A 25,105-nucleotide genomic window follows, 5' to 3' on the forward strand; every position below is an offset into this window, starting at 1 on the left:
CAAATAGGAAAAGGAGTACTTCAAGGCTGTATATTATCACCCTGCTTATTTAACTTATATGCAGAGTACATCATGAGAAACACTGGGCTGGAAGAAGCACAAGCTGGAATCAAGATTGCTGGGAGAAATATCAATAACCTCAGATATGCAGATGACACCACCCTTATGGCAGAAAGTGAAGAAGAAATAACAAGCCACTTGATGAAAGTGAAAGAGGAGAGTGAAACTCTTGGCTTAAAGCTCAACATTCAGAAAACGAAGATCATGGCATGTGGTCCCATCACTTCATAGGAAATAAATGGGTAAACAGTGGAAACAGTGTCAGACTTTATTTTCTCGGGCTCCAAAATCACTGCAGACGGTGATTGCAGCCATGAAATTAAAAGATGCTTACTCCTTGGAAGGAAAGTTATGACCAACCTAGACAGCATATTTAAAAGCAGAGACATTACTTTGCCAACAAAGGTCCGTCTGGTCAAGGTTATGGTTTTTCCTGTGGTCATGTATGGACGTGAGCGTTGGACTGTGAAGAGGGCTGAGTGCCGAAGAATTGATGCTTTTGAACTGTGGTGTTGGAGAAGATTCTTGAGAGTGCCTTGGGCTGCAAGGAGATCCAACCAGGAGGTTGTATCAGTCCTGGATGATTTTTGGAAGGAATAATGCTGAAGTTGAAACTCCAATACTTTGGCCACCTCATGCAAAGATTTGACTCATTGGAAAAGACTCTGATGCTGGGAGGGATTGGGGGCAGGAAGAGAAGGTGACGACAGAGGATGAGATGGCTAGATGGCATCACCGACTTGAGGGACGTGAGTTTGAATGAACTCCAGGAGTTGGTGATGGACAGGGAGGCCTGGCATGCTGCAATTCATGAGGTCACAAAGAGTCATACACCACTGAGTGACTGAACTGAACTGAAACTTCTCTTTGAAATTTGTAATTAGTTTTGCTGTAGGAGTGATACTTAGAGCATTTTATATAGTATTAATGAGAAACTTTTAAACATAATATAAATGAGAAATGGTTCTTTTAAATTTTTAAATAATTCTTATTGAAATATTTATAATATTGTTCCCATCTCTGTGGTATAGCAAAGTGAATTGGTTACACACATATAGATTTTTAAAAATATAGTTTATACATTTTTATTATGGTTTACCACAGGATAATGAATAGAGTTCCCTGTGTTATCCATCCTTTTGCATCTGCTAATTCCAAACTCCCAGTCCTTTCCTCTTCCACCTGCCTCCCCATTGGCAACTACAAGCCTGTGCTCTATGTCTTTGAGTCTGTTGCTATTTGAAAAAAATGGTCTTAAAAACATGTTTGGAATAATAAAGTCAACTTATTTTTGTTGTCAAATTGATATTCCCATAAATATTTGAAATTACCTAAATATATTTTTTTCTTTGGTGGCAAATTTAATGTACACATATAGGCATGCTGCAGATTTCATGCTATACAAATCTTATGCTTTCTCTACTTCAAATTAATTAAAACATTCTGACCCTTCTTATATTTTAAACAAAGTACATTATTTTGCATGTAGATTCTATTTAAAGATTATTTCAAAGTCATTCAGCTTCCCTAACGATTCAGTTGGTAAAGAATCTGCCTGAAATGCCGGAGACCTGGGCTTGATCCCTGGGTTAGATCACCTGCAGAAGAGAATGGCAACCCACTCCAGTATTCTTGCCTGGAGAATTCCATGGACAGAGAGGCTGGCAGGCATGGGTAGTCCATGGGATGGCAAATAGGACACGACTGAGAGCCTAGACTGAGAGACTAACTTTCTTTTCACATTTCAAAGTCATTGAGACACTGAGTTTAAAAAGATAGATTACAGAAGCAAATTTAATTTCTCATTCTTTCTCACAAGCCAAATGAAATATGAAAAAAAAATACTCAAGTGAATGAATTTAGAGTAATATTGAGAACGAAGATGAATGCATTAGTTAATTCTAGCCAAATCTAGGAGCAGAGCAAATAAGTGGGATTTACTAACACGATTCTGTTAAAAAAAAAAGAGAGAGAGACTCAAAGCTCAGAAAAACAAAAAGAACACTCTAGTGAGGAATGGAGAAGCTTGTTTAATTTTTGCTTCATATATATATATATATATACATACATACATATATACACATACACTAAACCCTGAGATTAACAGAAAAGTGAAAATGAGAAGGTTGAATATTGAAGATCTTAATCAAATAATATTTTAGGCAATGGTATCATTGATTGGTTGATTTTAGTTACCCTTCTTCCCTAATCAACATGGGGGAAAGAGGCAGTTTATATTTACAGTGAAACAAGAGATCTAAACAAGAGATTGAAACAAGGCTTTCTAAAAAAATCAAAACTATATCTTATACTAGTCTCCCTTGATTATTTAAGGAAGCAATGACCTCCTTGTTTGCCCTTATGATTCCCACAAGTGCCTCCTGAGATAAAGCCTGTTATTCTGTAGAGTTCTTTCATATGCACAGAGGGAAAGATCACCTATAAATTCAGGAATAGTGCCTATAATAACATACATGGATATGAACAGACAACAATGCTAATGATAGGTTTGAAGAAAACTGGTGACTTAAAAGTAAGCAAATAAAGATTAAAAAACTGTACTCAGGAGATACTGTATCAGTACAGTGAAAACAAATTTACTTTTTAAAAATCGAAATTGTATGTTTATTATATGCAGAACTTACATACACCCTAGTAAAATATTTTACTATGAAGGTAAGACAATTAGAAATCCTTAAGTTATCTATTTTATAAGAACCTATGCAAAACTATTAATAAGAGTGACTGGACAAAAATATGGGAAAAATAGCATGGTGCGAATAATTAACTCAAGATTGATCAATGGCTTGAGTTTAAGAGCTAAAAATATAAAACTCTTAGAAGAAAACATAGAAGTAAATCTCTATTATCTTGGATTTGGTTGTGGACTCTTATACAGGACACCCTTATAAGCAAAAAAGAAGACTTAGATAAATTGAATGTTATAGGTAAATAAAAATAAACAAACAAAAGCTGTTGTGCATCAAAAGACACTATCAGAAAAGTAAAAAAAAAGTAACCTACATAATAAGAGCTTATATTTTTCAAAACATATATTTGAGAGGTGTCCAGTATTCAGACTATGTAAAGAATTCTTGTACCTTAACACCAAAAGACAATACAATTAAAATTTGGGTAAAAGACTTGAATAACTTTTTAAATCAAAGATGATGTATGAAAGACCACCAAACTATGAAAAAGTTTTTGTAACATCCATAAGTTAAAAATATAATTTACCATATGCCCAGAATTTTCACTCTTAATGGCATATCCTCCCAAACTGAAAGTACATATTGAAACAAATACTTGTACCTAAATGTCCATAGCAGCACTATTTACAATAGCAAAAAGTGGAACCAGATTCATTACTGGATGAATGGATAAACAAGATGGGGTATATTCATTTATGGAATATTACTCAAGTATAAAAAGAAAAAACTGACTTCATCTACAGTGTGGTTGAACCTCAGAAATATTATTCCAAATTAAAGGAGCCAAAAATAAAAGATGACATTGAATAGATTCCAATTATATGAGGCATCCAGAACAGGTTAGTGGTTGACAGGGCTGGAGGTGTGGGACTAGTTAGTGACTGCTTTGTGAATATAGGGTTTATATGGAGGGTAATATAATCGTTTTGAAACTAAATAGGAGTCATGGTTGCACACTGAAGATGAAATAAATTCCATTGAATTATATACTTCAAAATGATTGAATTTTATATTCACAATATTTCCAAAATGTTTGTAAAGTGATGAAACATAAGAATTAGGATCCTTTTACTTTTCATTTTCTTTCTCCTCTGTTATCATTAAATTTTATACCACTACATTAAGAAAAGGTATCCTAAATGCTTCCAGTGAGGAGATCACCTGCTCAGGTATGTTCTCATCAACAACTTTGGACACTAAAAGATAAAGGAGTGATTGATGCTGCTCATGTTCAAGTTGAAGTTATTTTGAAAATAAATTCTATACACAGTAGAGTTATTAGTTAAACAGAGGATAAAATCAAGAAAGTTCATTCATGGACACAAGTTTACCTTCCATATGGCATTATAAAACAATTAAAAAGTTTAGACATCACATTAGACTTTCCAGTTGATAATATAGTTATGTGAGGCTTTACATTGAGAATGATATTGATGCATTTTTGTCAGTATAAAGAAGACAACCAATTACTTAAAAAAAAAAAAGTAAAAGTTTCTGGAGAGTATTAGTAGTTCAATTAGAGAATAGACTGAAACTAAAAGGTAGCATGATTTTAATGACTAGTAGATATTAAGAGATGTCCCTGATAGCTCAGTTGGTAAAGAATATGCCTGCAATGCAAAAGACCCTGGTTCAATTTCTGGGTCTGGAAATTTTAAGAGAAGAAAATTCATATGATCTTGAAACCTTTAAAGTTTATTCATTTGTTCTTTAGGTGACATACATTTTCAACATATAGCTCCAGTTTTAAACTGGGTGTCAGCTGGTATCCTCTGATCGTTTGAAATTTTAGATAAAACTTCACTGACCCCATTCAGTGTCTTCCGGAAATGCAAAGTCCTCTCCATTTAACTGAACACTTTTATCAATGATGCCTATATCCTGTCGCTTTTACTCTTTCCCTCTTGTATGTCTTCCAGATAATCCCATTTATAACACTTTGAAGTAAAAAAAGAGAAAATTAAATAAGAAAAACATTTCATCCACTTAATTTCAACCCAAGATAGTTAATGAGCCAACCAATATAACTGAAACAGAAAACCAAATTCTGTTTGAGGAGCTGAATAACGAATTGCACAAACTCGCAAACACACAGAGTAAGTTTATTTTAGAGGATAGAGATACAAAACTCTCAGCATAGACACTGAGAGGGGGTGAAATACCTGCAAAAGCAGGAATAAAAACAGTTTATCTCTTTATTAGAATTGATCTGTTCGTTTTTGTTTGGCTCAGAGCCCGATGTACGTAATTTCTGACCAAGCAGTTAAATATCACAACGTCCAGTTTGTCATTTTTACGGCTTCTTTGGGTTCCCAGTTTCTCAGTTTCTCCAGACATTGAGTGTCAGCCCTCAACCCTTTCTCAAGACCCCAGACCATTATTTAGGGACCTGCTGCTGCTAAGTCGCTTCAGACGTGTCCGACTCTGTGCGACCCCATAGACGGCACCCCACCAGGCTCCCCCGTCCCTGGGATTCTCCAGGCAAGAACAGTGGAGTGGGTAGGCATTTCCTTCTCTAACGCCTGAAAGTGAAAAGTGAAGTTGCTCAGTCATGTCCGACTCTTCGCGACCCCATGGACTGCAGCCTACCAGGCTTCTCCGTCCATGGGATTTTTCAGGCAAGAGTACTGGAGTGGGATTGCCTTCTCCATTTAGGGACCAGATGTATATTTAAAAGTTAATGATCCATCTTGAATTTTCCTCCTTGATAAATTGGATAGCAGTTAATGATTGCTTTGTCCTGGATCTGAATGTTTTATGATCCTCAGACCAGCGCGGCATTCCTCTGAATGCTTAGATTGGAGCAACAAGTATAGTGTCAGGCTAATGGAGCAAAGAATCAGACACGACTGAGCGACTGAACTGAACTGAACTGAATGGAACAAAACGCTTATGTGAGAAAATGAGGTGAAATTAAAAAAAAAAAAAACAAAACAAAACTGAGGCCCCCAACCTTACACTGGCTGCCTAATAATTCAACCTTATAACTACTAACAAATCCATACAGAATTTTAACTTTGTTGTAGAAGATTATATTTATTGCATGGAAGACGTAGCACAGAGTCACTTTGACCACTATACAGAAATTTAGTACTATGCATTCATTATCTTAGAGTTCCTTTTGCTATCAAAGGTAAGCTTTTGTTATGAACTTTTACTGACCTTTCATCAAAGCAGTTAGCCTTCTGTCACTAGTAGTCTCTTATCTCTGTGCTCTACTGTTGTACTATTCACCAAAATGAGCAAAAAAAACTCCCAAACTTTCCTATTTCTAAAGCTTTTACTCCATATCTTATCTGTTTAACAATTTTTTCTAAACAAGAATTATTTTCTTAATATAAAGAACTCTCATAAAAACTAAGTCAATATGTTTCTACAAAAAAAAATCTATTCTCTTTAAACAAGTTAATCTGCAGTGATTTCATGAGAGCATAAAAGTAAAAATTTTCCCATTATTATTTACAAATATAATTACTATGAGATTTATATATATGTAAGTACTGAATAAGAATTGATGATAACTCACTAAATCATATTAGAATTAATCATTTACAATTATCAGTCATAATATAATCTACAGCATTTTGACTTTTGTCCTTTTAAAGAAATAGTGCTTATTTTGCCTAGAGGAAAATGAGCATACAATAGAACCCAAATAATTTAAATCCCTTTGTAGGATAGCAGCTAATTGAGCTTCTGGCTCCAGTCCCCTTTGGAGTGCTCTCTGTTGGACTACTTTTAAGTCTTAGATGCCCTCAAAATATATAGAGAAAATAAGGCTAAGTACAAAGGCAGTGAATGTCAGTTCTGTCTTTTCTGGTTTGCAGTGACAGCAATTATTCATTGCTGATATTTGAGCCCAAACAGAGCATTACAGACTAATTATTGCTTATAGATTGCTACAAAGATGTGACATTAACACCAAATCAATCACTCAGTCATTCAATCAATAGCAACCATTAGCCTTCTTACAAATATTTCTGAAATAGAGAAACCGAGGAACTTTTACTTTATTATTGTATATATTATCCTAGAGTGATGGACACAAATGCAAGTTGAACTTTACCAGGTATCATTTGATCATTACTGCAGGTTGGTAATTACTCCTTTTAAAAATGATACAGTATTTCACTTGAAATTATGAAGTGATCCGTAGAGATCACTGGAATATATATATATATACACATATACATATATACATTCCAGGTATATTTTTAGGCATTAGGAACCCAACAATGAAATACATGAATGAAAATGCCTACTGGAGGCAACTTACATACTAGTAAAGATAAATCATTAAACAGTGAATGATACTCAAATATGTGTTCTAAACTACACCCAACCTTTTAAATATCTATATTATTTCTTATATTCTTCTTTTATTCTTTCACTACATGGAAATTATAGACACTAGGTCTAGTCAAGGCTATGGTTTTTCCAGTGGTCCTGTATGGATGTGAAAGTTGGACTGTGAAGAAAGCTGAGCGCAGAAGAATTGATGCTTTTGAACTGTGGTGTTGGAGATGACTCTTGAGAGTCCCTTGGATTGCAAGGAGGTTCAACTAGTCCATTCTAAAGGAGATCAGTCCTGGATGTTCATTGGAAGGACTGATGATGAAGCTGAGACCCCAATACTTTGACCACCTCATGTGAAGAGGTGACTCATTGGAAAAGACCCTGATGCTGGGACGGATTGCGGGCAAGAGGAGAAGGGGACGACAGAGGATGGGATGGCTGGATGGCATCACCGACTCAATGGACATGAGTTTGAGTGAACTCTGGGAGTCGGTGATGGACAGGGAGGCCTGGCGTGCTGCCATTCATGGGGTTGCAAAGAGATGGACACGACTGAGCGACTGAACTGAACTGAACTGTGTGTCAGCAGCTGTGCAATATATTATATATGCAGAGATAGAGACATAAACATTAATTTAATGGATTTACATTTTAGTGTAATGTGAAACATACAAACAAGAAATATAAAATGATTTTATTGAAATATATATGGAAATACGTTGAGGGAAGAGAGGGAAGATTTGAGGAAACCTTTTCTGGAATTGGTGATATATGAGGTAGTTATGAAATATGAATAGGTGTTATATCCAGTTAATGGCAAACAAAAGAGATGGGAGATATTTCAGGACACTTAAAAAAGAACCAACCATTTAAAAACACTAGAGGTATAGTTAGTTAGTTAAGTCACTCAGTCACGTCCGACTCTTGCCACCCGTGGACAGTAGCCCACCAGGCTCCTCCATCCATGGGATTCTCCAGGCAAGAATACTGGAGTGAGTTGCCATTTCCTTCTCTAGGGGGTTTTCCCGACCCAGGGATCAAACCCAGGTCTCCCGCATTGCAGCCAGACGCTTTACCACCAGGGAGGTATAAGAAGCATAGTCTGATCTGAAGACAGTAAGGATTTTGCTATGATTAGGCAGTCCAACCTTTGGCAGGGGAAGCACCTAGAATTCATGTTGATGTATGACAAAACCAATGCAATATTGTAAAGTATAAAAAAAATAAATAATAAATAAATGATAAATGGTTAAAAAAAATAAAAAGAGTGATGGGGTCAAGTCTGGACAGGATCTTATGTCAGGCAAAATTGGATACATGTTAGTACTTTTACCTACTATGAAATGAACATGTGATGATAATAAAGAATTAAGATAACCTGTAAATATAAAAACAAAGTGAATATAAAGATAACATCTGTCCTCACCTTATTGAAATGAAATATAGTCTAATATATCAAAGGTATAAATATGCAATATTAACTGGAGCTGTCTATCCTCCTAAAGCTTCATCTCCTGCACTTTTCTTTACTTTTTTTAAATACTAAATAATTTATCTCAGATAGCTTCTCATATAACTTAAAGTAGTTCCATATACTCATTTTACATTGTGAGGAAATTGTTCATTCTTATGTAAGCGAAGTTCAGTGAATGGATGTTCAGGTTATTCTTGTTGTCATTGGCTAGTATATACAGTGGTATACTAAATGCCCATATGCAAATATCTTCAAATATTTCTGAGGTTGTATCTAATGGGTACATATCTGGGGGAGAATCACAGTATCAACTATTAACTGCTATTTTGTCTTTTGCTATTTTTGAATACTGATAGCTGAAATACACTTCAAATCCCTTGCCAGGTCTCAAACTTTGTCATCTTTACAAGGCTCATTAGAGAACTATATTTAATAGATGTTTTGATATTATTTTTATTATTGTGATTGAAGTGAATCTGTTCTTATGTTAATTGAACAGAAAAGATTTTTGGATGATGATCATTTAAAATTTTTGAAATAACAGTGTGACAAATTACAGCAAGAAAGTAAGCAAAAGAAGAGATTCCAATAAAGTGGGTTGTGAAAAACATTTAGCTTTTTCCCTCGGGTATATGATTCTGATATCTATGTCACTGGACTATATGAATTATGTAAACATTCATTGTAAACCTTAGATGTCATACAGCATAGTGCTAGAACTAACAGATATCAATGCATAATTGTAGAGTTTAATTATACTGTGTTAATACTTTAAAATTTCCTTTGCCTAATATATATTTTTCTTGTTTATTTTATTTCACTTTTTCCTGTTTTATTGGCATATTTTAACACATATTTCCTGTTTTATGACATCAAGAATCTTAAATTTATATTTTTCTTGTCTTCTATTGGTGAGTAGGATACAAATTTATATACATATATATGTATGTGAACACTAAATACATATACATCTTTTTCAGGGTAAGTCATAGTCTCAAACTTTCTTCATCACAAAACACATTTTAAAATTTAAGTATTTCTAATAACTCTCAATTTTTAAAGTAAAATGAATGTTTAAAATATAGTCAGTAAATCTTTAATTTTTAATATTTTAAGAAATGTCAGGTTTTTGCCTCAAAAGAAATGTCACAAAATTAAGCAGCCACTGACTTTTTCTTTATATGTATAATTGGAATTGTAGTTACCTTAAATTACTGTTTTTTCTAATCAAACTTTTTCAAGTAGTCAGATGAGTAAGCAACTATAAGTGAAAAAATGAAGTCGCTCAGTCGTGTCCAACTCTTTGCAACCCCATGGACACCAGGCTCCTCCGTCCATGGGATTTTCTAGGCAAGAGTACTGGAGTGGGTTGCTGTTTCCTTCTCCAGAGAACTTCCCGACCCAGGGATCAAACCCAGGCCTCCCACATTGTAGACAGAAGCTTTCCGTCTGAGCCACCACTTGATCTTAGCCAAAAGGCCAAGAAGCGATTATATAAGGCACATTATTTTATTGTAAAGAATAAGCATTATAGATTTATTTATAGTTCATTTTTAACAAATTACCAAACCTTAGAAATATATGAGTAAAAGCAACCTTACCACACACACACACACACACACAAATATACACAATATACATGACATGTGTGGTTTCACACGCCATGTAAATGATTTTTCCAATATTGTACTGCTTGGTTATTTATGACTAAGATTCATTGTTCAAGTTATACCATATTTACTTGGCTTGTTAGCCTAAAATAAACAGAAAATAACTAAATCATTGCAACAGCTCCAAAGCAGTATGACAGAATAATTGAGTACACTTTGAAGCTTTTTCATTAGTAATCTTCATTTTATGCATTCACTGTATTTTTCCATATATTTACATAGAATAAGCCTTATTTACTTCAGAAAAAAACTCACTTTTGCAAATTTGACCTTGTCTTGTACACCTGTATACATATAAATAAGATGATTTTTTCTCATAAATGTTGCAAGTCCTACAGTAATTCAAATGTCTACTGTGAACATAATAAGAATGGTCCTGGGCTCTTCACATATAATTCAAATTGAATACCGACATAAACTTTCATTTCCTCTAAATTTTCTGATCCATAGCGAGGAAAAGAATGTTACCAAGTAAAAACCTCAAAAAATGCTTCTGACATAGAAGAGGCCATTCTTATCACAATTCACACATTTCAGCTACCTTTTATTCTATGAAATTCCTTGTGACATAAATGCAAACTCTGCTTCTTTTCAGGTTTATGCAAAGCTAAAAAGAGAGTCTCTATTTCTAGCCTTGACTGGAAAGTCAGAAAAGAGAATGTGTACTCTATGATTCCAGCATTATTCACTATAAAAATGGTCAAGATGAAGCACATAACCAGGAGTGAAATGACATGAGAGGAAATTAGGATTCATTCATCAGTCACCTTATATCTCATAGAATACAAGTGAAGGTTATAGCCTTGAACACATAATTTTAAAGAGGTAATTTTTATACTCGGGGGAGTGTTAACCACAGCAATGTTTTATCACTCTCACTATTTTATTCCAACTTTAGAAAAATACTTGTTTAGTAGGAACAACTTGAAACAGTATTATCCATTGTGCTCTCAGTGCATAAAATTCATTAAATATAAAAACCCGTAAGTCAAAAAGAAAAGAGTTTAGATTGAATCATTGTTTTATATCATATTATTTGTATATGTTGCTAAATTCAACCACGTGCTTAAAATGCACTTTAACAACAGAATTCACTTTAGATGATTTGCTTACAAAGTTTAACATCCTTACAAAGAAAGCTGTTTTTATTTCTCTAACACATGTGTGTGTTCATGTGTACATATGTCTGTACTATACTAGGATCATTGAAATTGAAAAGTAATTATTTTTTAACAGCCTGCATACAAATACATACACACAGAAAGAAATACAAGTGTTCTATGATTTAAAAAAAAAAAAAACTCTATACAATAATATCAAAGGGAAAACAGTAACTTCTACATGGCAGATGAGTAAATCAATCATAAAGAGTAATATCAAATATAGACCTTTTAAATTGAATAAGACAATAATCAGGGAGTAGAATGGAGAGTATAAATTGTAGAGGGATGGGTATTAAATGGAAAAAATAAAGAGTGATTATGCCATGAATAATAGTGAATATTGGGCTCCTTAGTAGCTCAGTGGTAAAGATTTCAGGAAACAATCCCTGGATTGGGAAGATCCCCTGAAGAAGGAAATGGCAACCTACTCCAGTGTTCTTTCCTGGGAAATCTCATGGACAGAAGAGCCTAGAGGGCTACAGTCCATGGGATTGCAAAAAAAGTCAAAGTTGATTTAGCAACTAAACAACAACACAATAGTGAATATTCAACTGTTAAGAGCTTTAAAACAATGATAATCTCAACATGTGAGCATTTTTCATAAGTAAGAACCATTTAAAATGTTTTGGTGAGGATAACATTGTTACTCATAATTTAGAAAAAGTACTCTGATTAGGTATAGAAAAGTAAATTGCTAGAGAAGAAAAACAATAAAGGGAGTAATAGGACTTGTTAGGAATTTAATAGTATAAGAAAAGCTGACTAGAGACTTGTTTTTTACTTTTATTTCAATTTTTATTTTTACTTTATTTTGCTTTACAATACTGTATTGGTTTTGCCATACATTGACATGAATCTGCCACAGGTGTACATGACGTCAATGCATTGAGTTTATCATTGATGTGTCCTCTGTTTATTCCTCTTGTGCAATTGGTTGTATTGATTTATCTTCCAAATTCATAGGTGTGGTGACATATGTGTTGCTTCTGTCAATCTTCAGTCAGAGACTTTTAAGAGACTAAAGATTGACAGAAGCAACACATATGTCACCACACCTATGAATTTGGAAGATAAATCAATACAACCAATTGCACAAGAGGAATAAACAGAGGACACATCAATGATAAACTCAATGCATTGACATCCCTTGAATATATTTTGTACCCCTTTTCTACTGTATGCTTTTCCATGTGAGGAAAAAATATTAAAAGAATTCTTGCCAGGACTTGCAGCACATGGCCAAACACTTAAAAATGTCTTCTGGCATCACACTTGTGATGCAGGTTGTAGGAAAGAGGAAAAACCTAAGGAATGAGAACACTGAGTCTTATTCTTAGGACTGCTAACTGCAGCACAGTAATAGTAAGTTTATATTTTTTTATCTAAATTTGAAATTATGCCTGATCATGAGATGGGGCTTTAAGATTATTTACTCAATGTGCTCTCTATATTAACTTTATTTCATGATTTCAGGTAACGGTTTAAGAAATTGGAAAACCTAAGTTAATGTGGAAGAATCTTTAGATATCTGATTGCATAAATATATCATTTACTTTTGTACTTTAGTTTGTAGTCACTTTTATAACATCTATTTTAGTTTTTACTCTTTTACTTAAAAAGTTCCTTGAAGATTAGCAGTGCAAGGCATATATATATATATATGTATATATATATATATATATAAACTGTATTGATATACAGTTGAGAAAATTTAAACTCATCAAAAGCATATGATTATAGATCAATAACTATCAATTTCAACTTCTTTCATGACCAAAGTTTTACAAATGATTGTAACAAGTTTCACTGATCTGAGTGTGTCTCTACCTAATATACCTTCAATAACATGTGTTAATAAATATTTATTTTCTGAATATTTTTTATTGTGATCTGATTTCTGTTTTAACATGTTTAACATGAATGAATTTAAGGTTAAAGCAGTGTTTATAATGTAGCTTTACTTTTTAAATTATGTTGAAAATTAACACAATGAAAAGTAATGTTTATATTATTTAATATGGCTAAATTTTAACTATCTTGCATATTTTAAAACTTAATTTTCTCCTCTTTTGCTCCATTTTGTTAGAATCATGTTTGATGTTAAGAAAAGGCCATCTTTAATGAGGTAAATAATGATTTATGTACCTATGAAAATGAATAAGTAAAAAGGCATGGTATGTGATTTTTTTTTTTCCTTTTGCAAAACACCATTAATGCCATTCAGTAGGTTTAGAAGTTATTTGCCTGTTCAATTTTAGCTCTGTCTTGTGGTTAATAAGTGTAATGATTATAACCGTTGATGATTACATTACAATCTAGTGCTAAAAAACCTAGATTACTATCAACATGGAATTGAGTGCAAATATATATCAGACACTGGACTGGGTGGGGGGGGGGATCTATATTTTCAAGGAATAAACCAGCCTGAATAGATAAAATGGAACTATTTTTACAAAATGCAGTAAAACAAAATGGTAATATTTATGTTTATTTTACATAAATAACATACACAGTAGAAGAGTAAGTAGTTTAAAAGATACAGGGTAACTATTGAAACCTGACTTTTGCCCTCATGCTCTCACTGATATACTGGTAGGTTGAGTGGAGCTGTTCAAAACTTCCCTGGAAAGAAAGGTCATTTATCACTTTTTCTTTGGGGCATTTGATATGTGAATGGAAAAGCAGAAATGTGACTCTAAAATAGACTTGCTGGCCCAGACAAGACGTGGATAGAAAACACATGCAAACGGTCACAGCAAATTTCCTTTAGAAGGTCTGAGTTCTTTTCCAGGAAGAAAACAGTGAACCATCATGTTTCTTAACATGTCAGAGAACTTTAAAATATCAAGCACGGTATTGTTTAAAGTGACATATCACAGTAAGGAACTGATTCACACTATCACTTATGATGTAGGACATTCTGACAGTCCTACCTAATATAATCAACCATGAAACAGAAATAAGAAGTATACATTTGGGGAAAAGAGTTTACTTTGACTTAGAACGTTTGAAACATTTTTAAGTCTTACAATATTATAATAAGTCTTACTGGTTCATGAAACATGCATAGTCACATCATGAAGCATTTTCTCAAAATCAATCTTGATATTCAGCATTTCATCCCTATAGGTAGCTGCACTGTTGGAGAAGGCAATGGCACCCCACTCCAGTACTTTTGCCTGGAAAATCCCATGGATGGAGGAGCCTGGTAGGCTGTAGTCCATGGGGTTGCTAAGAGTTGGACACGACTGAGTGACTTCCCTTTCACTTTTCACTTTCATGCATTGGAGAAGGAAATGGCAGCCCACTCCAGTGTTCTTGCCTGGAGAATCCCAGGGATGGGGGAGCCTGGTGGGCTGCCATCTATGGGGTCACACAGTCTGACACGACTGAAGCCACTTAGCAGCAGCTGCACTGTACAAATATATTCACTGAGAAAAATTATGAATATATGACCCCAACAGATATACAAACAGACAAAACTGCTTGATGACACAAACCACCAAGCAAAAGAGGTGGTATTGAAAAGCCTATGACTCTGAGTTAAATTTCTGTGGCCTAAACCACGACATTATTACCAGACTTTTCCTCTGAAGGTATTTTCCAGTGATAGAGTTAGGAATATTTAGTTAGACCCCAGGCAGGAAGAAGTAATATCACTGGGCTGAGGAGACAGTGGTTGAGAGTTTGGGTTTGCCAGAGTAGACAGAAACCAGAAAGCACAATCTTAAGGAGGAGATAGTAACAGAAAATGGAACCCTCAAGTCTCTGTTAACATCTCTAAGTTGATGTCTAAACTTCACATGAACAATATCTGACTTTAAGAAGCAGTAGAAAATGTCAGCAAGAAGGCTAAGGAGTTTTGGATTTCATCAGTAGGAAATGGAAGAGTTCAATATTGCCAAGTTATCTTGGGTTTGCAACTACATCAAACCTCCTATAGAGCTCGAGAAGAGACAAATCCTAGAAATAATGACAAACTGAAATGGTTCAGCCATACTATAAAGCAAATTGTGTGATAAAACAAATTGGGTGAAATATTGATAATGTAAATCTTGCTGAATGATATATAGTTCTTTGTACAACTTGAGTGACCCTCCAAATGTTTGAAATTAGTAAAAATAAAGATAAAAGAAATGTACAGGGGTATTGACTGGGTGATATTTAATTTTTTAGATTATTAATTAATCTTCTAACCTCTAAGCACATTGTACTTCTTCATTTTGGTGTCCTTTAATATTTCTAGCTTTCATAGTTCAATGTGAATTCATGAGAGTTACAGCTTGTTCATATCACTTGGAATTTTCTGTCTTTTTACTCTTGGTTGTTCTGGTGTCTGAGTAGTTTAAATCTACATATCCATGATGTTTATTAATTTTGTAGAACAGGACATAAAATATGATTGTTAATTTTAAAATTTGATTAAGACAAAATCACTGGTCTAAAAAAACCAGTTACTCTCAAGCAAGATTTATAAAACACATATATGTATCAAAGTAAGATACTTGCATAGATAAACTGTTGAGAGTCAATGATACAGACAGAACTTTAAAAGCAACCAGAGAAAAATACTAATTATATAAAGGGCAACAATGATAAGAATAATGACTGAATTCTTATTGAAAGAAATAGAATCCACAATGCAATGAAGCAAAAATTTAAAATACTGAAAGAAAAAAACAAACAAGCAAACAACTCTCAGATCAGTTGAATTTCAATATTCAATGAAAATATTTTTTTCAAAAATAAAAGTGAAATAATGATGTTTTCAGATTAAAAAGAGCTAAAAAAATTTGCTTCCAGTAAACTCACACTAGAAGTAATGCTAAAGGAAGTTTTTGGTTTGAAGGGAAATGATAACATACAGAAATTAAGGTCTACATGTGAAAATAAAAACCATGGCTAGAAATGGTAATCACTTAATATAACATGATTTTTTAAAAATCTTTTGCTTTTAAAAGGTAATAAAATATCTAAATAATAAATGATAGCAATGGATAAAGCAATTTGCAATATATACAGAAAGAAAATATATAACAAAACTAAAGTCCTACAGGCATGGGAGATTATAATGTTTACTACCGCACAATTGCACTCATCTCACATGCTAGTAAAGTAATGCTCAAAATTCTCCAAGCCAGGCTTCAGCAATACATGAACCGTGAACTCCCTGACATTCAAGCTGGTTTTAGAAAAGGCAGAGGAACCAGAGATCAAATTGCCAACATCCGCTGGATCATCGAAAAAGCAAGAGAGTTCCAGAAAAACATCTATTTCTGCTTTATTGATTATGCCAAAGCCTTTGACTGTGTGGATCACAATAAACTGTCGAAAATTCTGAAAGAGATGGGAATACCAGACCACCTGACCTGCCTATTGAGAAATCTGTACGCAGGTCAGGAAGCAACAGTAAGAGCTGGATATGGAACAACAGACTGGTTCCAAATAGGAAAAGGAGTACGTCAAGGCTGTATATTGTCACCCTGCTTATTTAACTTATATGCAGAGTACATCATGAGAAACGCTGGACTGGAAGAAACACAAGCTGGAATTAAGATTGCCAGGAGAAATATCAATAACCTCAGATATGCAGATGATACCACCCTTATGGCAGAAAGTGAAGAGGAGCTAAAAAGCCTCTTGATGAAAGTGAAAGAGGAGAGTGAAAAAGTTGGCTTAAAGCTCAACATTCAGAAAACGAAGATCATGGCATCCGGTCCTGTCACTTCATGGGAAATAGATGGAGAAACAGTGGAAACAGTGTCAGACTTTATTTGGGAGGGAGGGTGCTCAAAAATCACTGCAGATGGTGATTGCAGCCATGAAATTAAAAGACACTTACTCCTTGGAAGAAAAGTTATGACCAACCTAGATAGCATATTCAAAAGCAGAGACATTACTTTGCCGACTAAAGTCCATCTAATCAAGGCTATGGTTTTTCCTGTGGTCGTGTATGGATGTGAGAGTTGGACTATGAAAAAGGCTGAGTGCCAAAGAATTGATGCTTTTGAACTGTGGTGTTGGAGAAGACTCTTGAGAGTCCCTTGGACTGTAAGGAGATCCAACCAGTCCATTCTGAAGGAGATCAGCCCTGGGATTTCTTTGGAAGGAATGATGCTAAAGCTGAAACTCCAGTACTTTGGCCACCTCATGTGAAGAGTTGACTCATTGGAAAAGACTGATTATGGGAGGGATTGGGAGCAGGAGGAGAAGGGGATGACTGAGGATGAGATGGCTGGATGGCATCATGGACTCGATGGACGTGAGTGTGAGTGAACTCCGGGAGTTGGTGATGGACAGGGAGGCCTGGCGTGCTGTGATTCATGGGGTCGCAAAGAGTCGGACATGACTGAGCGACTGAACTGAACTGAACTGAAGATTACTATTTTAATTATAAAGGTATTGTAAACAATTATAATTGATTCCATTTACAGTATAATTTATAAGGTAGTATTTATTTTGGAGTAAAAGTGATTATAAAGTATATTTATTTGAAGTTTTTTTCTGCTCTTTCTGTGATATACAGTGCCAATCTCTCAGGACCCAGATTAATAAACACTCAATAAAAATGTATTGAGACAGCACCTGAATATTAATTTGAGTAAATACATGATGTCAAATACTTTGAGAAAATAAAGAAAAAAAATCTAACACAAATTCAAAGCCCAAGGGTCACATATTGTGTATAGGAAATAAACTGGTAAACCAAAATAATTAAAATTCTGCCATAAATACAGTTTTGATAGAAGACTTCATAACTTTGACAGTAGATTCTAACTGGGGAGAATGAAGATGGGCCTCATGTAGGAGGAAGCAGCTGATGTAGGACTTAAAGCAAAAGAGAAAGATGAGATTATGGGAAAAGATGTTAGATACTTCCTGGAAAAGGGCCTATGAAATGATCAGATAGAGTCAAGTATTTTGAAAAGGAAAGTTTTTACTTTGCCCAGAACTTAGGCTACCTAATTATGGGAACACAGAACAAAAGCAGGAATACACAATGACATTGAACACTGAATTCTACTTAAGTAAATTTAGGTTATTCATCCATAGACATTTTATCTAAGAGATTGATATCATTCAAGAAACTAATGGGAGCCTACCTTATATAGCACAGGGAACTCAACTTGGTGCTCTTTGATGACCTAAATGGATGGGAAGGGGTGAAGGGTTGGGAGGTCCAACAGGGAGGGAAGGGATATATGTATACAAATAGCTGATTCACTTTGTTATACAGCAGAAGCAAATATATCCCAATAAAAAAGAAAGAAATAGTGTGCAACATATTTCTGAGAATTAAAAATCAAATAAAGTCAAGTGAAAAGTCTATTCACTGTGGTGATACAGTGGTACAGGACTGTGGTATTACAGTACTGGTGGTGAGAGGATTGGCAGTAAGAAGGAAATGACAGCACTCTATTGGAAAAGTAGATTTGTATAGAATTCAGGATGAAATAAGCCTTTGTAGATTTTCCTGAGCACCTCACTTAATGCTTAATATTTTTCTCATATGTTCTTAGTTTTAAACAACGAACCTATAAAGAGCATTTTGGGATACAAGGTGTCCATAAAACAGAAGCAGCTGCTACCTGGACTGCACCATAAGTAATGACATTCTAAAACCTTTGTAAAGATCATTTATTTAGATTCAGAAAAAGCACTATAATGTTCCATAACCATTTATCAAATAGCCTTCAGGAAATTTCAGACTTTATTTCTGTCTCTGTACAAATCATACTGCCATATCCTACCTAAAAGCCTAAGAGAAAATTGCCTATCCAAGAATATTATTTTTTATTTTCTTGGGGGAAAGATCCATATTTAGTGACCACATCAACCTGTAAAAGTGCAAGAGAGTTATTCCACCACCTGATACTCAATCAAATGTAAATCAGACTCCTAACCATTTGACAACCAGTACTTTTGTTTTGCTTCATTTTTGATAACACCTACATCAATAGTATCCAGCTGTAACCAAGAGTTTCATGAATGTTAAAACCCTTTTCTAGTTTATAATTTTATGATTATGTTTTGGATAATTTCAGCCATGGAATAGTACATGTTTTTGAATTAAAACTATAAATAATTGAGAGCTATTCTGTAAAAAAGATAACTTGAATTTAGATGCTGACAGTTAATAGGCAGTTCAACAATTTCCCTGAGCAAAGTAAGCATAAATATTACATATCTTTGAATTAAAATATATTGGTCAATTAAATTATATATTAAAATTATTTTATGAATACTAAAATTTTGTTCAAGAATAACAATTGTCAATAATTGCTATATCTGTAAATTTATCTCTTCATGCAATAAATGTGTTTTAATAGCCAAATATTAAAATAATAAGTTAAATTCTGCTCATTAAGTATAGACATATGGTCAGTTGATTATTAATCCATAAGTACAGATTTTTTAAGATCTAAACCTAATATATAAAAAATCAATTGTGTATGAAGTTTCTCTACAAGAATAGTAGGAACATTTGCTATACTTTTTCTTAAATTTACTTTAATTATTCTCTTGAGCGATATTAGTACTGCCCAAGTAATTCAGTCACACATCTATTCACATTACTGAGAAATCACATGGCTATTGTTATGACTTTGTAATCTTCAAGAATAAGAACCAAAGGTTGCCCTCGTTGCAGAAAACAGAATCAGTAAACCTCAGCTTGAATTATTGTGAAAATAAAAATGCTTTTTATTTCAACATGTCTGACTTTTCTCTTGCATTACAAAGACCTGAAATGACATAAACTATTCTACAACATTTCCTTATAAAAATATCCTCACAATGTATCCCTTAGTCCTCCACTACACACTGACATTGAAAATAAAATGAGCATCCCAGAACTGTGCTCCACTCATGATGAATTTGTACATTAGTTCAACAGGGATTCACATCCCATGATTGTTGGGAGCCAGCGTGAGGAACTCCACCCATGGCAAAGGTCATGAGGAAGGAAGCTTGGCATACGCAAAGGCGTGATCAAGCCTCAGGAAACCCCCTGTTCCCGAGCATCTACTCCCAAAACCAGAGTACTTTACAGGGAGCTCTCCCCCATAACCATTTCTCTTAGAGGAGTTAACTTGCAGCTCCAGTTAATAAAAATTCCTGGGCGTGACAAGAGTGTTTCAACTTACGAACTCTGAAGGTTCTCTGGCCTGCCTGATCAGGCTCGTCTGGCCGCATGTGATTGTTTACAGCCTCCCAACTGTGAGAGGCACGGGATGTTTTAAAACTTTCTAAATACAGACTCTTTTGAGAAGTTAGAAGATCATTAGTATAGTACTAGTGGGTCAATTAGGAACTATATTGGTGAAGGGTTTTTTCTTCATTTGTCATGCCAATAATTACTGCTAATTCCCTGCCCTGGGTGTGACAAGGATGTCTCAGGTCAAACCTCTCTGCTGACAGACTAACTCGTGTGACAACCTCTCAACCATAAACAGCACAGAGAGTTTGGAGTATTAGCATAGGGCTTTTTTCATTGATGAGTCAATGATTGCCATCAGGCCTCCATATCCTTAGGCACCTGGGAATATATTAATCAATGTATTTGGAATATAGAAAAGGAAATATAGTAGTTTTTTGATGTTAGCAATACTAGACTTTTTGAGTTAATGAATTTTCTCTTTTGTTGTAGATCACTGAACTTTGTTATAAATCACTGTGTCCTTGCTATGCAAAAATGTAACTTTATCACTATCTTAAGACAAAATAGATCTTAAGGGGAAACATTGGTGAAAGGTTTATATTTGTTGAGCCAATATTTGCTGCTAAATCTCCATATTCCTGCCCTTATAATGAATATAACTAGCATATAGGAGAAATAAGTATTAACCTTTAAGATTAATCATGTTAAACCTTAGGTTAAGTAAATTCCTTTCTTGATTGTAACTCACTACACCCTTACCCTATAGGAATGCAACTTTATTTGGAGGGTGGAGCCTGATTTAAGAAAAAATCACCCCTGGAAAAATAAGTTTTCTGGTTAACTGACAGGTATCAGAAAGGGCCATAAAATGTCAGCAGACCTCATGGCCAAAAGATGATGAAACCCATAAGACCTTTGTATAATTTTATATGAAGCACCTGATTGTGACAAAGGTCAGGTCTGCTGACCCCCGCGTGACTCTGTATTCATCCCTATGTATAACAAAAAGGTATATAAACAAACCTGAAAAATAAAGAAATCGGACCAGTTTCTGGAAAGACTGATTCCCCCGTGTCGTTTCTTTCTTGCTCCCCGCTTTCCTGGCTGAATTCCCATCTGAAATGTGGGTACTCACCAAGCCTGCTAATTCTGCCTGGGCTTCTGAGATCGGACCCGGGAGGCCTCAGTGCCTCCTCTCCTTTGGGAGAATGGAAAGACGCCTGTGGCCTACGTAGGTGGTGATTGGTATTCCATGTAAACCAGTTATTCAGCCTCTTTTCTCCACTAATTCTCCTACTACACTATCTGTTTCTAATCTCCCTCTATATCTGTAATTAAATAGTTTTTTCCAGGACGCCGATTCCGTCCCCACCTTCGAATTACCCTGGATCCACCGGGGCTGGACCCCGGCACATGATGTGTATGAAAACATCACAGTATGGAATTTTCAGCATTTTATAGTGGTGGTCTAATTTCACCCTGTTAGACTAGCTTTTATTTAGGTGTGTGTGTGTATGTGTGTGTGTGTGTTTCTTGCTGTCTGCAATCCCAACCCTTGGATTTATCCACATGAAATTAAAAAAATTTTTTATTAGTACTTCCTAGCTACAGACTCAGCTCCCTCCTTTCATAATCCTAGAAAACAACAGGAGTTTGGAGTTAAGAAATCTTAATGACATTTTAATTTAACCTAACAAGAATCTGAAGTTTGGGAAAGTTAGCTGACTTACAACTTTTTCACTGTTACTGAATGGCACAATCAGGACTGAACCTTGTAAGCTTCATGTTTGGTGTGTGTACACTTGTAGATTTATTAAATTTCACTGCTGCCATTTTGTTTGTTCTAAGACTAATTCCTTTAAATTCAGGATTGAACCCTAGATTTTACATCCAAGGATCAGATACACTTCTAACTTTCTACCATTTTATATCAGCTATAAATTAATATATTTTATCATATTCTGTGATACCTAGCTTCTGAAAAATAAGAAGGGAAAAAAAAAAAAAAAAACTTTGAAAACTTCTTACCATTAGAAGCTCCTATTCTTTCCCAATCTTGATGCATGGTAAATGCAGTGGGTCTTCACTTGGGGTATTGCTGCTGCAATGGATTCTTAAAGATTCAGTTTAAGTTTACCCGGGTCAACCAGAGCAAGGTGGTCAAAAAGACAATATGTGTTGTGTTCAAAATATTAATTTGTCATCATAACTCAAGTGTTTGACCAAGTTCAAGGTGAGAGCTGAGCTAGCTGTATATGCAAGTGAGCAATAATGTCAAATGCTAGGAGAGCAGATTAGGAGAGAATTTACAGAGCCTTAAGAGTTTAATAGGGCTTCCTGGGTGGCTCAGGTGGTAAAGAATCTGCCATGATGCAGGAGACCTGGCTTCAATCTCTGGGTGGGGAAGATCCCCCTGGAGAAGGAAATGGCAACCCACTCCAATATTCTTGCCTGGAAAATCTCATGGACAGAGGAGCCTGGTTCCCTACAGTCCATGGGGCCGCAAAGAGTTGGACACAACTGAGCGACTGACACAACAGAAAAGCTTAATAAATGCTAAGGAGTAGTTGAAATCACATTTTTATAATGAACTAAATAGATGGTGACAGCATATCTAAGAAAAGGTCTTCTTACAAAAGAGATAAAGTATTTTTTCCGAAAAGTGTTTTATTTTGTTGAAGTTTTTCTTTCATATGAGTATTGTTTCCATTATAAAAATATTTGACACATAGTTTTGGCTTGAATATCCTCATGTGAAAAATTCTGCTATTTTAATGTGCTTTCTATTTTGGGTTCATGATCTTGTTGAAACTTGTCCATGATCAAAGTGAGGTTTTTTTCCCAAGACAAGTGATAAAATATTTTATGAAAACTAATTTAATAAAAGCAGGGACCCAATTCACTATTTTTGACAGATTATAGAACTAATTAAAAATGAACAAGGAGCAAGAAGATCTAAAGCATAACGTATATTTTTTAAATGTCAGAGCAGTAATGGTGATCAGTTAATTAATGTGCAATCAATATTTAGAAAGAAGTATTTCTGTTTATGGCTAAAAATAAATGCTTGTAGAGGGGCCTTGATTACCTTAAGATTACTAGTATCTCTTTTTATCTGTGTCTACTCTTCTGTATCTGTGAATCCCCAAGGATAAATCCCTTTGTGCAAGGCCATGAACTGAATGTGTCCTTTACACATTGCCTTAGGAAAAGAATCATAAGGCAATTTCAAGTCCTTGGACACAAACATTTGTCAGTTGAACTTGTAATATCCTGATGCTGGTTATTAAATATAGTGTGAAAAGTGATGTTAAATGAGGGATGTTGGAAAGTGCCATGTGACTAGCCTAAGGCAAAATAAGAGGGAAAAAAGAATCAGGAATTGAAATGCATGGAGCAAAATCAGTATAACTTATGGAACCAGAGGAGAGAGATATCAAAAGAAAAGGAAATAATAGGTTTCTGATAAAAGGAGTTGCATTTGAAAAAAATATATACTGTCACATACAAAGAGTAAAGTATTAACCAAGATTTTGTCTATTTCACCAATATTTCTGATCTAGTAGCAATAAGCATAACTTTTGTGATACTGGATACTTTTCATGTTTTCATTTTTGTCTGATTCTATCCTATTTGCCTGAGTTGCCAGGGAGTCAAACAATATTTATATCATTAGAGTCACTTCTAGTGTCTTGTGCCAAAAATTAAAAAAATAAATAAATACACGACTAATGGGAAATTTTAGTATTGATAATTATTTATTTTGTTTTATGCTCAGAATTTGAAACTACCTCAGCACTGGACATAAACTGGGGATAAGTCACAGTGAAAAAAAAGGAATTAGTATATGTGTGGAATAGAATGAATGTGATTGGTAAGAGGACAATAGATAGTTAGAAAATTCTGGATGGCAGAAAGAATACGTCACCTATTTCAAGACACAGCAGAAAGAGGAGTGAGGCACTACCTCTCTTTCATCAAAACTGGATACAAGAAGGCAGTTACGTATTCCCTGCTGCCATTTGATCGTGATTGTTAATGAACAAGTTTTCACCTGCTGCAACTGGAATGGAATGAAGTCTGTCTAAGGGTAGTGTCTTTTTTCTAGTTCTTTTTTCTTTTCTTCTTCCCTCTGCTTTAAATCCTTTGGTCTGGATTATAAGCAAGATATAGTTCATTTTGACTGATTAGGAGACAGAAGCATCTAGAAGTATTTAAATTACTTGTTTTTCATATACAGCATACTACTATTAATTACAACAAATTATTCATCAGCAGAGACTAATATATTTTAGTAACAATTGTATGTTACAGTTTTATTTGCTTTGCCTTACATAATGCATCAAATTATTTTTACTCATGACTTAATTTTTGAAGAAATTTTTTAAAAAATCTTTTAGATACATGCACATGAAATTATATCATATCTAGCTGATTAACAGTGAATTAAGTCCACAAATAGTTTATTCTTTCAGGCTTACTATGAATACTGACCTAATCTAACTACCTGAGTAAATTGCATTCCCCACATTATCCTACCAAATGAATTGACAACATGATACCTCTGGATA

General features: G+C 34.5%; 1 protein-coding gene across 1 annotated transcript in view; it reads right to left on the reverse strand.

Moving 5' to 3' along the window:
* The window catches only part of CDH9 (cadherin 9), a 140,641-nt gene that overhangs the window by 63,672 nt on the left and 51,864 nt on the right, over nt 1-25,105 (reverse strand). The window lies entirely within an intron of this gene.

This window comes from Oryx dammah, unplaced genomic scaffold (assembly GCF_014754425.2).
Source record: "Oryx dammah isolate SB20612 unplaced genomic scaffold, SCBI_Odam_1.1 HiC_scaffold_20, whole genome shotgun sequence".
NCBI classification, from domain to species: domain Eukaryota; kingdom Metazoa; phylum Chordata; class Mammalia; order Artiodactyla; family Bovidae; genus Oryx; species Oryx dammah.